Genomic DNA, 17,066 nt, shown 5'->3' on the forward strand with positions numbered 1-17,066 from the left:
ATGGTCATTAATATACTATATGAAGAGCAAAGGTTCAAGAAAACTACTGTGGGGCATGTCTTAAGTTACTTGTACAAAAATATTTGGTAATTTTTAGAATGCATTAGTTGAAACTGATTCAAGGAATAAAAGCAGCTGAGAGGTGCCTCTGCTAACCAATTAAATGTTGCAAGTACATGAATCGACTTAAAGCCAAAGCAATATTAATGAACAGAGTCAAGATGTCATGTGCATCTTCCACGTTAACACACGTATGTGCCATCCATTTTAACACCATTTAGCTGTTTGATTTATACTTCAGGCATAGGTTCTAACTTCATAAATTTTTGGTGAATATGGCTTTTACAAATTAGTAATCAAATTTTAATGTTATAGTACATGAACTCAAATACATTTCCAGGATGTTTAGTGTGAAATGTAATATTACAACCATTTTTGGGATCCTGTATCCTCTCCCAGTCTCATCCCCACTCTCCCAAAGGGGGCATAGGTGTAATATCAGTAATTTACACCAGTTAAAACTGCTGCTTTGATTTTGCCTCTTCTGGTTATCTGGATTCGAAACACCAAAGATTTTTTTGCAGCAAATTAGTAATTTGCAAAAATTTAGGCTACTGTTTTGACATTGTTTACGTTGGGCCTCACCAGTATGCGGAATGAAGGAAACATGTTGGATTAAAAGATGATCTACTGTTATAATTTGTATATTACACAAACTTCACCCACATTGTTGGAATAATTTTGCTATTGTAACTATGAAGTAATTAATGATTAAAGGTCCCATATTTTTAGTCATCGATAAACAGCTATTTTTATGTTTTCAAGCTAAAAAATTGTTTGTATCTCTAACAGAAATATGACATGATGATTTTTCTGTCAGAACCTAATATGCCCATGTTCTAATTAGTGTTAGTTAACAGAACTGTAATTATGGATGTATAGAAATGTAAAATTTTACTCATACAAAATTTAGTTAATTGAATCTAGGCCTTTTATTCAATAGAACTAATCACTCTGTTCACCTGTGAATGATGGGATGATGATTCTTTAAGTAAATAAGATGATATATACAAATTAACCAAATATATATTGTTGAAATGATAAAACATGTAATTTATAGTCTTAATAGAAACTGATTCTTTCTTGTCTTTGTATGAAATTATTCACTTTTATTCAATGTCACACACACACACACACACACACAGATTATATATATATATATATATATATATATATATATATATATATATATATATATATATCTGTGTGTGTGTGTGTGTGTCTCCCAGTGGGGACTACTCAAGCGGACGTTTTTATCAGGAGAAAGAAAACTGGCGTTCTACGGGTCAGAGCATGGAGTGTCAGATTCCATAATTGGGCAGGTAGGTTAGAAAATTTAAAAAGAGATATGGATAGGTTAAAGTTAGATATAGTGGGAATTAGTGAAGTTCGGTAGCAGGAGGAACAAGACCTCTGGTCAGGTGGATACAGGGCTATAAATACAAAATCAAATAGGGGTAATGCAGGAGTAGGTTTAATAATGAATAAAAAAATAGGAGTGCAGGTAAGCTACTACAAACAGAATGGTGAATGCATTATTATGGCCTAGATAGATACGAAGCCCACGCCTACCACAGTAGTACAAGTTTATATGCCAACTAGCTCTGCAGAAACGAAGAGATTGATGAAATGTATGATGAGATAAAAGAAATTATTCAGATAGTGAAGGGAGATGAAAATTTAATAGTCATGGGTGACTGGAGTTCGATAGTAGGAAAAGGAACAGAAGGTAACGTAGTAGGTGAATATGGAATGGCCGTAAGGAATAAAAGAGGAAGCTGCCTGGTAGAATTTTGCACAGAGCATAACTTAATCATAGCTGACACTTGGTAAAAGAATCATGAAAGAAGGTTGCATACATGGAAGAAGCCTGGAGATACTGGCAGGTTTCGGATAGATTATATAATGGTAAGACAGATACGAGGGCCGTTCAGAAAGTAACCTCCGGTTGATTTAAAAAAATACACCAAGTTAAATAAAAATATTTTAATATATACATCTTACAACTACATCTTTGCACTATTTTTCTACATAGTCTCCATAGCGATTGAGGCACTTATCGTATCTCTTCACAAGCTTTGAAATTCCTTCTGCATAAAAATCACCCGCTTGTGCCTGGAGCCAGCCTGTGACCGCATCTTTGAGCTCTTCGTCGTCATAAAACCGCTGTGACCCGAGCCATTTCTTCAAATGCATGAAGAGGTGATAATCACTTGGCGCCAGGTCTGGGCTGTAAGGTGGATGGTTGATAACGTCCCACTTGAAGGACTCAAGAAGGGCCGTTGTTCTGCGAGCAGAGTGAGGACGGGCGTTATCGTGCAAAAAAACGATACCGGAAGTCAGCATACCACGGCGTTTGTTCTGTATAGCCCGTCGTAACTTTTTTATTGTTTCACAGTACACGTCTTGATTAATGGTCGTACCACGTTCCATGAATTCAACCAACAACACCCCTTTGGCATCCCAAAACACCGTTGCCATCAGTTTTCTGGCAGAAAAATCTTGCGAGGCTTTTCTTGGTTTGGTAGGCGAATTTGAATGTGCCCACATCTTTGATTGTTCTTTTGTCTCAGGGTTCACGTACTTAATCCAGGTTTCGTCACCGATCACGATTCTGTTTAACAATGGTTCTCCTTCGTCCTCATAACGTGACAGAAAGTCTAATGCAGAGGCCATTCTTTGAGTTTTGTGGTGGTCGGTAAGAATTTTGGGCACCCATCGTGCACAGAACTTACGGTAACCCAATCTTGCTTTCACTATCTCGTACAAGAGAGTCTTAGAAATCTGTGGAAAACCAGTAGACAACTCCGACATTGAGAAACGTCGATTTTCACGAACTTTTGCATCAACTGTCTGAACGAGTTCGTCAGTCACCAATGATGGTCTACCACTCCTCTCTTCATCATGAACGTTTTCTCGTCCACTTTTAAATAAACGTACCCATTCACGGACAACTCCTTCACTCATAACTCTTGGTCCGTACACGGCACAAAGCTCACGATGAATAGCTGCTGCAGAATATCCTTTGCTGTAAAAAACCTTATGACAGCACGCACTTCACATTTGGCGGGGTTTTCTATTGCAGCACACATTTCAAACTGCCACAAAAACTAAACTAGCGCAGGTACGACGTTCACTCGACCACGGCTTGATGCCGACTGACCTGTTGAGTGCGTGAACGCACAGATGGCGTCGCTACTCCCCCCACAACCCGCACTGTGACCAATCGGAGGTTACTTTCTGAACCGCCCTCGTATTTAGGAACCAGGTTTTAAATTGTAAGACATTTCCAGGGGCAGATGTGGGCTCTGACCACAATCTGTTGGTTATGAACTGTAGATTAAAACTGAAGAAACTGCAAAAAGGTGGGAATTTAAGGAGATGCGACCTGGATAAACTGACGGAACAAGAGGTTGTAGAGAGTTTCAGGGAGAGCATTAGGGAATGATTGACAAGAATGGGGGAAATAAATACAGTAGAAGAAGAATGGGTAGCTTTGAGAGATGAAATAGTGAAGGCAGCAGAGGATCAAGTAGGTAAAAAGACGAGGGCTAGTAGAAATCCTTGGGTAACAGAAGATATATTGAATTTAATTGATGAAAAGAGAAAATATGAAAATGCAGTAGATGAAGCAGGCAAAAAGAAATACAAACGTCTCAAAAATGAGAGCGACAGGAAGTGCAAAATGGCTAAGTAGGGATGGCTAGGGGACAAATGTAATGATGTAGAGGCGTATATCACTAGGGGTAAGATAGATACTGCCTATAGGAAAATTAAAGAGACCTTTGGAGAAAAGAGAACCACTTTCATGAATATCAAGAGCTCAGATGGAAATCCACTTCAGAAGGATAAGCAGAAAGGTGGAAGGAGTATATAGAGGGTCTATACAAGTGCGATGTTCTTGAGGACAATATTATGGAAATGGAAGAGGATGTAGATGAAGATGAAATGGGAGATACGACACTGCGTGAAGAATTTGACAGAGCACTGAAAGACCTGAGTCGAAACAAGGTCCTGGGAGTAGACAACATTCCATTAGAACTACTGATAGCCTTGGGAGAGCCAGCCCTGACAAATCTCTACCATCTGGTGAGTAAAATGTATGAGACAGGCGAAATACCCTCAGACTTCTAGGAGAATATAATAATTCCAATCTCAAAGAAAGCAGGTGTTGACAGATGTGAAAATTATCGAACTATCAGTATAGTAAATCACGGTTGCAAAATACTAACACGACTTCTTTACAGACGAATGGAAAAACTGGTAGAAGCCGACCTCGGGGAAGATCTGTTCGGATTCTGTAGAAATGCTGGAACACGTGAGGCAATACTGACCCTACGACTTACCTTAGAAAATAGATTAAAGAAAGGCAAACCTAGGTTTCTACCATTTGTAGGCTTAGAGAAAGCTTTTGACAATGTTGACTGGAATACTCTCTTTCAAATTCTGAAGGTGGCAAGGGTAAAATACAGGGAGCGAAAGGCTATTTACAATTTGTCCAGAAACCAGATGGCAGTTATAAGAGTCGAGGGGCATGAAAGGGAAGCAGTGGTTGGGAAGGGAGTGAAACAGGGCTGTAGCCCATCCCGGATGTTATTCAATCTGTACATTGAGCAAGCAGTAAAGAAAACAAAAGAAAAATTCGGAGTAGGAATTAAAATCCAAGGATAAGCAATAAAATCATTTAGGTTTCCCGATGACATTGTTATTCTATCAGAGACAGCAAAGGACCTGGGAGAGCGGCTAACTGGAATGGACAGTGTCTTGAAAGGAGGATAAAAGATGAATATCAACAAAAGCAAACGAGTATAATGGAATGTAGTCGAATTAAATCGGGTGATGCTGAGGGTGTTAGATTAGGAAATGAGACGCTTAAAGTAGTAAATGAGTTTTGCTATTTGGGGAGCAAACCAACTGATGAGGGTCGAAGTAGAGAGGATATAAAATGTAGACTGGCAATGGAAAGGAAAGCGTTTCTGAAGATGAGAAATTTGTTACATTCGAGTATAGATTTAAGTGTCAGGAAGTCATTTCTGAAAGTATTTGTATGGAGTGTAGCCATGTATGGAAGTGAAACGTGGACGATAAATAGTTTGGACAAGAAGATAATAGAAGCTTTTGAAATGTGGTGCTATAGAAGAATGCTGAAGATTAGATGGGTAGATCACATAAGTAATGAGGAGGTATTGAATAGAACTGGGGAGAAGAGAAATTTGTGGCACAACATGACTAGAAGAAGGGATCGGTTGGTAGGTCATATTCTGAGGCATCAAGGGATCACCAATTTAGTATTGGAGGGCAGTGTGGAGGGTAAAAATCGTGGAGGGAGACCAAGAGATGAATGCACTAAACAGATTCAGAAGGATGTAGGCTGTAGTAGGTACAGGGAGATGAAGAAGCTTGCACAGGATAGAGTAGCAAGGAGAGCTGCAGCAGACCAGTCTCAGGACAGAAGACCATGGAAGTGGAACGTCCTTACTCAAAAAAAATACAAAATGGAAATCAGAAATTTTTGAAAAGTTCAAATATAATTTAAATTCATAGTTACAATATACATAGTTAAATCTCCTTTTTTCCTGTAATTTAAGAGTGTGTGAAAAGAAAAGACTATTCTCCAAATTAATTATTATCATTCATTTGTCTTTTAGTCTGATTCTCAAATCTAATGGAATATTCATTCCTGCTCTCACATCACTTTATTATTTCCTTCAATGTTCTTGTGTATTCATGTATCCGAATGTGTCCTATTGCATATATTATCGTATCGTACTAAACATATTAGTGTATTCTACCCATCTACAAACAAAATTGATTTTATTTATCCATCAGTAAAAGGTTGTCTTATATTCTGATTACAGCCTTAACACTGACAAACACGCAGTATTTTCTAAAGGAAGAGGGCAATACTTTTATAATTAGAAATGTTAGCCCTCTTCTTCTTTATTATCTCTCATATCTTTTCTTTAACGAGCTCCCAGTGCATCTACATACAAAAAAACTGGTGTAGGTATTTATATTCAAATACAGAGACATGTAAACAGGCAGAATACGGCCCTGCAGTCGGCTGTGCCTATATAAGGAAACATGGGTCTTCCGCAGTTGTTAGATCAGTTATTGCTGCTACAACTGCAGGTTATCAAGATTTGAGTGAGTTCGAACGTGGTGTTACAGCCGGCGCACGAGCGATGGGGCACAGCATCCCTGAGGCAGCAATAATGTGGGAATTTTCCCGTACGACCATTCCACGAGTGTACCCCGTATATCAGGAATCTGGCAAAACACCAAATCTCCGACATCACTATGGCCAGAAAAAGATCCTGCAAGAACGGCACCAACGACAAATGAAGAGAATCGTTCAGCGTGACAACACTTCCGCAAACTGCTGCAGATTTCAGTACTGGGCCATCAACAAGTGTCGGCGTGCAAACCATTCAATGAAACATCATTGATATGGGCTTTCGGAGCCGAATGCCCACTCGTGTACCCTTGATGGCTGCATGACACGAAACTTTACGCCTCGTCAGGACCCGTCAGCACCGACATTGGATTGTTGCTGACTGGAAATATGTTGCCTGGTCAGATGAGCCTCGTTTCGAATTGTATCGAGCAGATGGATGTGTACAGGTATAGAGACAACTTCATGCATCCATTGACCCTGCATGTCAGCAGTGAACTGTTCAAGCTCGTGCAGGCTCCTTAATGGTATGGAGCATGTGCAGTTCCAGTGATATGTGACCCGTAATACGTTTAGATACGACTCTGACAGGTGACACGTATGTAAGCGTACGTACTGTGATCAGCTGCATCCATTCATGTCTAGTGTGCATTCTGACAGACTTGGGCAATTCCAGCAGGACAGTGCAACACCCCACACGTCCAGAATTGCTACAGAGTGGCTCCAGGAACACTCCTCTGAGTTTAAACACTTCCGCTAGCCACAAAACTCCCAATAGATGAACACTATTGAGCATATCTGGGATGCCTTGCAAAGTGCTGTTCAGAAGAGATCTCCAACCCTCGTACTCATGGTATCAAATCTCTCCAGCACTACTTAAAACATTAGTGGAGTCCATGCCACGTTGTGTTGCGGCACTTCTGTGTGCTCGCAGCGGCCCTGCACGATATTAGGCAGATGTACCAGTTTCTTTGTGTCTTCATAGTAGATTTTATGTATAAAGTAGATTGGGACGACAGCGAGAATTTGGATCGAGGAGGGAGTTTTGCAGTTGTGTGAACCGCTGTGCAAATGTGGCCCAATGGCAAACGCACCTGCCTAGTAAAAGAGAGACTTGGGTTTGATTCCCCGCCTTGGAACAAATTTTCATTCACTGCTTCACTCTATACATATTAAATCATATCTGTTTAAGACCAGTAAAGACACTGAAATTGTGTCATTTCATTTGTATGAAATAGATTTTATCTATCAAGCATTAAAAGATTGTCATATATTCTAATTATAGCCTTACTTCCAATAAAGAAGTAATATTTTCTGAAAGCAAGGGGACAATACGTTTACATTTAGAAATTTTGTACCTCTTGTATCTTTAACTTAACCAGCTTCCAGTGTTCACTGTGTCCACTTTTTAGTGCCTGTCACAATGTTTATCTGTCACTACTGAAGCATTTGAATAACAGTAGTTAGTGAATCTATTTCACAGTGGAGCTTGCAGGTCATGTTGATGATTGGTGTTTGGATACTAGCCACTTTTGTCAGATTGGGCATCACTAGATCCTCTGTTGATTCTTTGTAACAGTTTGTTCACAACTTTGAAACATAACGTAACGATAATATTTCCCTAGTCTGTCAATGTTCTTCCATCTGATCTTATTCAATCCTAAATAAACAGTACATACCGAGAGTGAATGAAGTTTAATTTTGTTTATCTAACATATAACGCTTTATAAAGAAAACTGTCATCCATAATTCTCTTCTCACTGTCTCATGCGTTACTTCTCTCACACTTTCCATATTTTGCTCATCCAAACATTTTGATTATTCCAAGAATAGTAAGCTACACAAACAATGTATCTCTAAATTATCTTGCACAATCGAAAATCAAATATAATTATGTAATTTAAATATCATTTAACAGAAACAAAAGAAAGCCTTCATTAACTACATTTCATATAATACACCTGGCTTCCATGTTTTGTTTTCATGTGTTTTCGTTTCTCATACTCTGCAAAACATTCACATTTTTATTGCTACTATTCTTGGCAAGTATGTCTTCATATCCACTGTTTCTTCAGTCCATACTACTTTTTCGATTCGTGGGTAGTCAAGATAATAAACATTTGGGTTTTCAATATTAGCTATCTCAAATGGGCCTTGTTATATGTTAACAATCTTGGGTGTTTCAGAATTTATCTCCTTTGTCTTAAACCAATGAATGTCTTCAAATTCCAGATATGCTGTCTTTATCTTTTTGTCACTTTCCTTCTTTCAGCCTAAAATCTTCTTCATCCAACCATTCCTCATTTCTTTCAATTTGTCTTCGAATTGCATTTGTGTCCTATTAAGGGATTATATATTTTCCTCTGCTGAACTTAAAGATTGCAGGCCCAACAAAATCTCACATGGAGTAAATTTGGTAGCTTCTTGTTTCACAATGTCTATTACATTATCTATGTCATAATATTACCCACTTACTGTGTTTTGTGGTTTTTTTCTACAAAATATTATAAACAAAGTTTTGCTGTCCCAAATACCTCTCTAAGGGATTGTTTACAGGCTAATAGAGTGAAATATACATTATGTTAACCCATTGTGATACCATACCACCCTTCCACTGCTCTGATATAAATTGTGAACCCAATAAAAAAAAGCTATTTTTTATTTGCCATGTGATAACAAAGCATTCTCCCTCCATTTTATACAAATACTCATACTATTTTCCCACTTCTCATGTATAACGGATACAATCTACTGTACTTGCATTCTGCTGCAACCAATACCATTCTCATTTGCCTTTGGCAAATGACCCATAAAGATCTACACATACCAGTTCAACAATTTCAGTAGAATTCCTACACTGCAGAGGTAAATCGGTAATTATGTTACAGAGTTTTGACGTTTGACACCTGTCACATTTTCTCACCTAATCTAACACTCTTTTAATCATCCCACCAAACTACACACTTTCCTTTAACTTGTCTATAAATTCCTTTATCCTATGTGGACAAAGTATGGATAATCAGTAACCTTATTTACATGTTCTCTGGGGTCACAAATTCTCAAGAAGTCAGTACTCTTATATGTACTTGTAAACATGACTCATCTATGTGTGACAAAATCTTACTCAAGTCTCCTTTAATCAAATTGTGATTTTCATTCCCATTCTGCTCTGAATGCTTATTTCTAAAATTATTTTTATTTCTTATTTCCATATATGCCTTTATATACATAATCTTGCTCATTGATTCCTGATTTCCTGGCAACCTTGACAAAGCATCTGCCACAGTATTTTCATTTCTATTAATACATAAATATGATGCCATGCTGTTGGAAAAACAGAGCTCAGTGAGTCATCCTAGAATTTTAAAGCCTAATTTTTTCAGGAAGATTAGTGTCCTGTGATCAGCATCATCAGTGGTACTTGCTCCCGATTCCTGGCAAGATCTCAAATAACACAGAAATAGTGATATTTGTAGCAAATGACAACTGTTTTGGTAGCATTTACCCCCATTATATATTTCCTAAGCCCACTGGCCTAAGTAACTTGCTAACAGCCTCCATGTAGATCAAGAGCAATGATATATTTGATGTTATTAAATTTCCACCTAGTATCATCTATATTTTATCTATATTTTCTGGCCCGACAGTCTGCTTTTCGCTACAGTATTAAAAGTTATGGTGTATATGAATAGCACAAATTTTTAGATGCAACAGTCAAAGGGATATTGTAACTATTTTCACTCATTTAGTGAGATGCCAATGTAATTTCTTTGAAGTTCCTAACTTCTAACTAATGGTGCTTATATTACGCCGGCCGAAGTGGCCGTGCGGTTAAAGGCGCTGCAGTCTGGAACCGCAAGACCGCTACGGTCGCAGGTTCGAATTCTGCCTCGGGCATGGATGTTTGTGATGTGCTTAGGTTAGTTAGGTTTAACTAGTTCTAAGTTCTAGGGGACTAATGACCTCAGCAGTTGAGTCCCATAGTGCTCAGAGCCATTTGAACCATTTTTTTGCTTATATTACACAAGTTTTAACTGAAAATTATTCATGCCATTTTGTTTTAATCTGCACTTGAAATTGAACGTGTTCGCAAGTCTATCCAAAAATGCCTTGCTGTTCTTTTATATTACTGTTTTTCCTTATTACTTTGTTGCTAACTATGCCCTCTATCACCTGCACCTTGTCTGAGATTGCCTCATATCTTTTTTTCATTCTCTAAGGCCAACAGTGTTCATCAAGCTTGTTTTGATCCACCAAATACATTTCCTTTCCATTTCTTCTACTTGTAATTCTTCTCCAGATATAAGATTATGTGTAATTTGACACTAGCCTATATGAGCTTTATTTTCAGAACATATTTTTCGCAATTAACTCCAGCTTTAAACCTTACAAGTAGCAAGTTCAGCTCAAGAATTACACACAAATATAAATAACAAATGAACAGTAACCTACATTCTAATTTTATTTGTTGGCATGAACTCCATGTCTGTTTGCTTTTTAATAAGTTTGCCTAACTCACTAATGGTTATAATTGTCACCGGAGATTACAAAAAATGGTTCAAATGGCTCTGAGCACTATGGGACTCAACTGCTGAGGTCATTAGTCCCCTAGAATTTAGAACTAGTTAAACCTAACTAACCTAAGGACATCACACACATCCATGCCCGAGGCAGGATTCGAACCTGCGACCGTAGTGGTCTCGCGGTTCCAGACTGCAGCGCCTAGAACCACATGGCCACTTCGGCTGGCCCGGAGTTTACACTTAAACATTTCAAGTTGTTTAGTAGCTCAGAACTATTTTCAGAATTTTTACTAAATTCTCTTCCAGTGGAAATTAAAGCTTTTTATTTTATGTTCTACAATTTTTTTGCCCTGTGCATGTATCACTATCTGCAGATTGCTCTCACAGCAGGTCTGTTACTACAACTTCGTTTATTCACTCTCCCTCTTCACCTAATGCATATCTCTTTAGTCCCTTTCCTTATAGCATCTGTTGTTTTACACATGCTCCAGTTTCTTTCCACTCTTCTCGTTTCCCAATTATTTCGACATTTCTTTTAATCATATAATCCCAAACTTACATTATCTTCTTACCTTTGTGAAGGATTTGATTAATCTGAAAAGACAGTATTGCTTTTGTGAACGTCACTATCTCAATTTTCTTCAGTCAGTGTGTCCTGCGCAACAAAACTACCAACAGCATGTGATATAACTCCTGTATTTCTGCTTTCACTTTCACTATTATCAGTATTTTTGGTGCTTGGGCTTCATGTATCTCATTTCAAGTATTTCGACCTTCCCTCTCCTATAACTCTGTCAGCCTTTCAAAAAAGTTGAACGGTTCCATTATATAATCATTTGCTGCATTTCCTCTATCTGTGTCAGTTTGGCCTGTGGATTCATTTTCTGTCTCGAATAGTACATGCACCTTGTCTTTCAGGAACATTACCCATAATCTTTTTTGTTCCAACCAAAACATAGAATTCATGGTTCATGGACTGTATAACACTCCACTTGGGTCCTTTATAGTAGTTCACCTATGTAAGGGACAGATGGTGAAGGAAGGGCAGCAAAGGGACACCTGTCACCCCATAGAAAAGAAATTCTCTACAAGCTGGACTCGAATCCTGCTCCACCATAGAGACTGACATATCACTTTAGTACACTTCTAAAAAAAAGGAACATGTGATGGATACTGACTGGTAGCAATTGTTCCCAGAACCATTCATTACGAAATCTCAAAACAATTATGGCATTCACAGTAAACTAATATCAGTTCTGCCTCATACCACAGCCCCTGGATACACTCTTGCACATTGAGTGAACCACAATCTCTGCCTACTCTACTTAATCATTATCCTATTAATTTGTAGCTCTTATTATGAGGGCATCCATCCTGACTAGAATCATATCTATTGTAGTCTTTATACCACTGTATATCTTCTTCTTTTCTTTCCAAAAATTCTCTTAACCTTTTATTTATTGGCAACATGCAAAATTTTTTTTATAAACGTAATTTGTTCATTAAAATATCTATTAGGCTATCCTCTATCAATGACGCGCTTATATACACTAATCTCTCACTTATGCTTTAACAGTACTGCTTCATTGTTTTCACAGACCGCCTGGTATAATGGGTTGCACTCACCAAAGGCTGTTTAAGATCCCTCTGCATTTCCCTCGAGCAATTCCCTTCTAAGAGAGCTTGTGCAAATTATTGATACTCTCGTACTACTCAGGTGCATCTGAAGAGTGTTCAAACTAATTTCCCTTGGCGAGACACTTCCTTGTGTCTTTCTTAGATCATCCTTCTGTACATTCATTTTTCAGACCTTCAAGAAATATTACGGAGTGCAGGCCACCTTTTGGCTCAGACACCATTTATTGTAGCTATGATTTGAGGACCCACTACTGCATGTAACTGTGATCTCTTCTGTATGTTATCTACTCTGTTTCTCATCAGTGAAGTAACTTCATTCATCCCCAATTGTTCCTTTTTACAATTATTTTTCTGCTCAACGATCAGTTGATAATAATACTGTATAATTTCATCCTTTCTTTGAGATCTTCAAGAAATATTACTGAGTACAGGCTTCCTTTTGGCTCAGACACCATTCACTATAGCTATGATTTGAGAGGACTCATACCTGCATGTCACTGTGATCTCTTCTGTATGTTATCTACTCTGTCTCTCATCAGTTAAGTAACTTCTTTCATACCAGTTTGTTCCTTTTTACAATTATTTTTCTGCTCAACCATCAAATGATAATATTACTGCCTAATTTTATCCTTCCTTTTTGAAATGTCTTATCTTTTAAAAAAATATCTAGTACTTACATTCTTTCCGTAATGCAACTTCCATGCCAAATTACCATCTATTGGTTTCTGTTTTAATCGCTACAAAAGTTTCACTTACATTAGTTTTGATACCTAAGGAATCAATCCAGAATGTCTTCCTTAAACTCATAAAATTTACTATCTTTTCTTCAAAATTTACACTCTCCCACTCATCCCTTAAGACTCTCAGCGAGTTCTTTAAATTCTTTTAGCCCAGACTCCATTCAGTCTTTCAGATCTTTAATCTTTTTTTGCCCTAATTGTATTTTATTTTCCAGTTGTGAATTCATTCTACCTGAGCATTATAAATTATAACCTCATTTAGTTGATTGGAATACTTCTATTTCTGTTTTCATATGCAGTGTCGTTCTGTATTATATACATTCTATTGCAGTATCATGATACAAAATATCTGCTTTCTATAACACGTTTCATTTTCATGACTTCTACCTCAAAAACTGAGAGGCCATTCTCCCTTTTGTGTTGTTTTCCACTTTAATTCTGAAAGGGATCTGTCAGATAGATTTCACATGTTTGTGCCACGTAGTAGTGTTGTTTCTGAGTTTCAATGCCTCTAGATCCTGTGTGTGATGCAAGTGAACCTCGAGGAAGGAAAAGATCCATTTTTTTAATCATCGCCTCTATATTTTGTTACCTTAATCCTTTTTCCCATGTTCTAATCCTGTGCTTTGATGCTGTATGTCTGGTCTGACTGCATGAGACAAGTGTGTTCTCTTGCAGGTAAAGGGAGTCTTGTAGTCTATGACAGCAGTTTTGTTAACGTAGGGTGGTTAGTCAGAAGGACAGAGTGCTTCTGTATGAAAGAGTTCAGAAGAATTTGTATGAGGTGGCGGTAGCACTTTCCCCTCTCAGGCTAGTAGAGTGGGTAAGTCAGGTTGCCATGATCTTGTCACACTTTAATTTTTTCATGCTGGAGTTTTATGCTTGGAATACTAGGAGAAAATTTACATTGTTCATTTGAGTATAGTTTTATATTTGCGTGAGCGTTTCTGTTGTTTACATGAGTAGTACTTTGTCTAAACATTGTTTGGCTACCACGAGGGGTAGTAAGACAAAGGAACAATGCTTAGTTAGATATATCACCACCTTGTTTCATCTTCAAAGCATTAGATAATTGAAAGGTGTCTATTTGCGGCGAATGCTGTTTCGGAATTCTAAATTTCCCTATTTTTAAGAGACTTTGTAATTAGGTCTTTGTTTCAACCACATTTTCGTGTGATATTGTGATGTCTTTGTGTGCTTTGTCTGTCACAACTTCAATGTTTGTCTAGAAAGTGTGTGATTTTTTTCATTAATGTGCTGTTTTAGTGGCTAAATAGGTTTCGTACTTCACATACTCGTCAGTGTTCACTGGATCATGCTGATTCGTATTCACTGAATTGGGCTAAATTTTCTTCATACAATGAATACGCCTTGAGCTGCTGATGAAAATCTATATTTACAAAACTAGTTTCGGTCGATTGACCATCATCAGCTCAATAAAAGGATCGACAGCATCGTGTTAGACGAAAAATAAAATCGTTAACGTCAGATGATAAAACCATGAACAGACAAGTAATGCAAATCTTCATCAATCTACGAAAACTGTTCTACGTAGAGCACCCTTTCGTATTGCGTCTACAATCGGCATTATCGCTGATTGTAGTTATAACGTGAACGAGTGCACTACCTATCTGCGTTTACGCCGATTGTACTTGTAATATGATCAAGTGCACTACCTATCACAGTTCTTATAGACTGGCAATCCAATTTGTATTATGATAACAGAATCTAATTTATGGTTTTATCATCTGACGGTAATAATTTTATATTTCATCTAACATGACGGTGTGTATCTACTGATGGCATGACGGTGTATATGTAATGATGGTTAGTCGACGGAAAATGATTGAGTAAGTAAAGAATTTTATCAGTAGCTGAAGATGGTAACATGACATTTTTCAAATATATGTGAGCTGTGGACACCATCTTCTTGAAATGTATCACTTAAATATCGTTGTGTTTTGCTCATTTCGGAATTAATGTCGTTTTGCAATTTTCTTACAAGGCTGTTTTCTGTGGACCCATGTGCTCTTCTAGTCGATTGTTCTCTTTCTCTTACATAGAACGATTAACCCCATGAGTAGTTAAATTTTGTCTCTTTTTATGATTTACGATTTTGTGTCATTTCATGATTTCTTATGTGATCTTTTCTGTCAGCCCACATGTCTGTCAGATTATAATGGGACACGCAGTAGCTTTCTGTAAATGACTGCTGTAATTTAACGAATTTTCTGGTTTCAGTTGCTGTTCATGGTGATGGCGTGTTTCTCTGCCCAGTCTACAGTAATTCCAGTAGATAAGATGGAGTGATAGCTTCTCTCTTGATAAATCCATTGATGTATGAGTGATCGAGTGTTTGATTCTGTATTTAAGCATTTACCTTACGAAATCTTCCCTGTAATCGTATGTTTATGGCTAATCTTTCTACGAATGCAATTATTGTCTTATGTACAGTATTAATTGCCTCTTGTTGATTCAAATTTTTGTAGAAATTGAAAATAAATTTATTTATTAAGTCTTAAACAAACCCTAGGACTTCAATTTAGCAAGCCATGTTCCATGATGCTGTTAATCGATAAAGTACTTGGCCTTATTTTAAACAGAACATGTTGCGTTTCTGTTGCCTATATTAAATTTGAATGTTGGTAAAGCTTCATTAATGGTCAAAGATAATGCAGTTATCCCCAACAGTCACAGGATATGTACAGAGCTCACAAATAAAGGTCAATCGAATGAGAGTAAGGAAACGTCAAGTTTCAATAAGGAACAGAGCACAGGCTAAATTAAATTCCATAACCAGTAGTAAAAACAAATGTCTTTCAGGTGGTAAAACTTCCAGGACCTTTTAAAAATAATGGGGTCTTTTGTGAAACTGTTAGATTTGGAAGGTAGGATTTATAATCAATAATAATTATTCTATCATATTCAAAGGTTTTGTCCGTGGTTTTCTTTCAGTCTTGCTTCTCCGTTTGTTTGTGTTGTTCCTATTGTTTTTATAGTTCTCATATGTGTGAGTGTGTGTGTGTGTGTGTGTGTGTGTGTGTGTGTGTGTGTGTGTGTGTGTTTGTGTGTGTGTGCGACGTTTGGGCATTATTTGTTTATAAGTGTCATGAATTTTTTTCATGTGTTAAACTGCGATGAACAGTGTTTATTTTTTGGATGGGTTTTATGTGTGCATGGAAACCTAGTGTAGCAATTATTTTCTGTTGCTGGCACCACATGGAATTTTTGTAGGATGTAGATTACATTCATGTGTTAGGAAATGTAAATTTGTATGGATTTTATTTTCCTTTTTTGCTTTGTGGTTTTGTAGATTATTTTTATGTGGATATCTATATTTACGTGAAATGGCGATGCAGAATAGATCGAAAAGAAGTTAGCAATGCATAACATGTAATGTAAGTAAAGAATCTTCCTGAGTATATGAATGCGGATTGTTCAAATATAACTCAGACGTATTACAGTACATTCAGTGGTAATTCAAAGGGCACATGGACTGAAAATAGCCTCTTTGTCTGACGAGCAAAGTGCTATGACTGGAGGTTCCGACGGTGAAACACTGAACGAGTGTGAAATGTTAGAATGTAGTAGCAAACGTGAAGTTTCGTAGTAACAATGATGATTTAGGTGATATTGCTAGATACACAGCCGTGAGATCAGGTTCAACTAATAACCCAGTTGCATAAAAATCAGCCGCAAATGGTTTTAGTCACAGGTCAATAATCACTGATAGCTTTTTTACAGGATGTCATGAACGTGATAACGAATCAGACGCAAATTTAACTGGGAAAATGAAAAAACAAAACGAGAAATTAAACGATAGACTAACAAAGCAACAGGATGATGAGATAAAAGATATTGAGGCATTACAGATATCGACGATGGAATAACGAAGTAACAGGACGAAACGAGAAAACAAATTGAGCACTT

The sequence above is a fragment of the Schistocerca nitens genome, chromosome 8, assembly GCF_023898315.1.
Source record: "Schistocerca nitens isolate TAMUIC-IGC-003100 chromosome 8, iqSchNite1.1, whole genome shotgun sequence".
NCBI lineage: Eukaryota > Metazoa > Arthropoda > Insecta > Orthoptera > Acrididae > Schistocerca > Schistocerca nitens.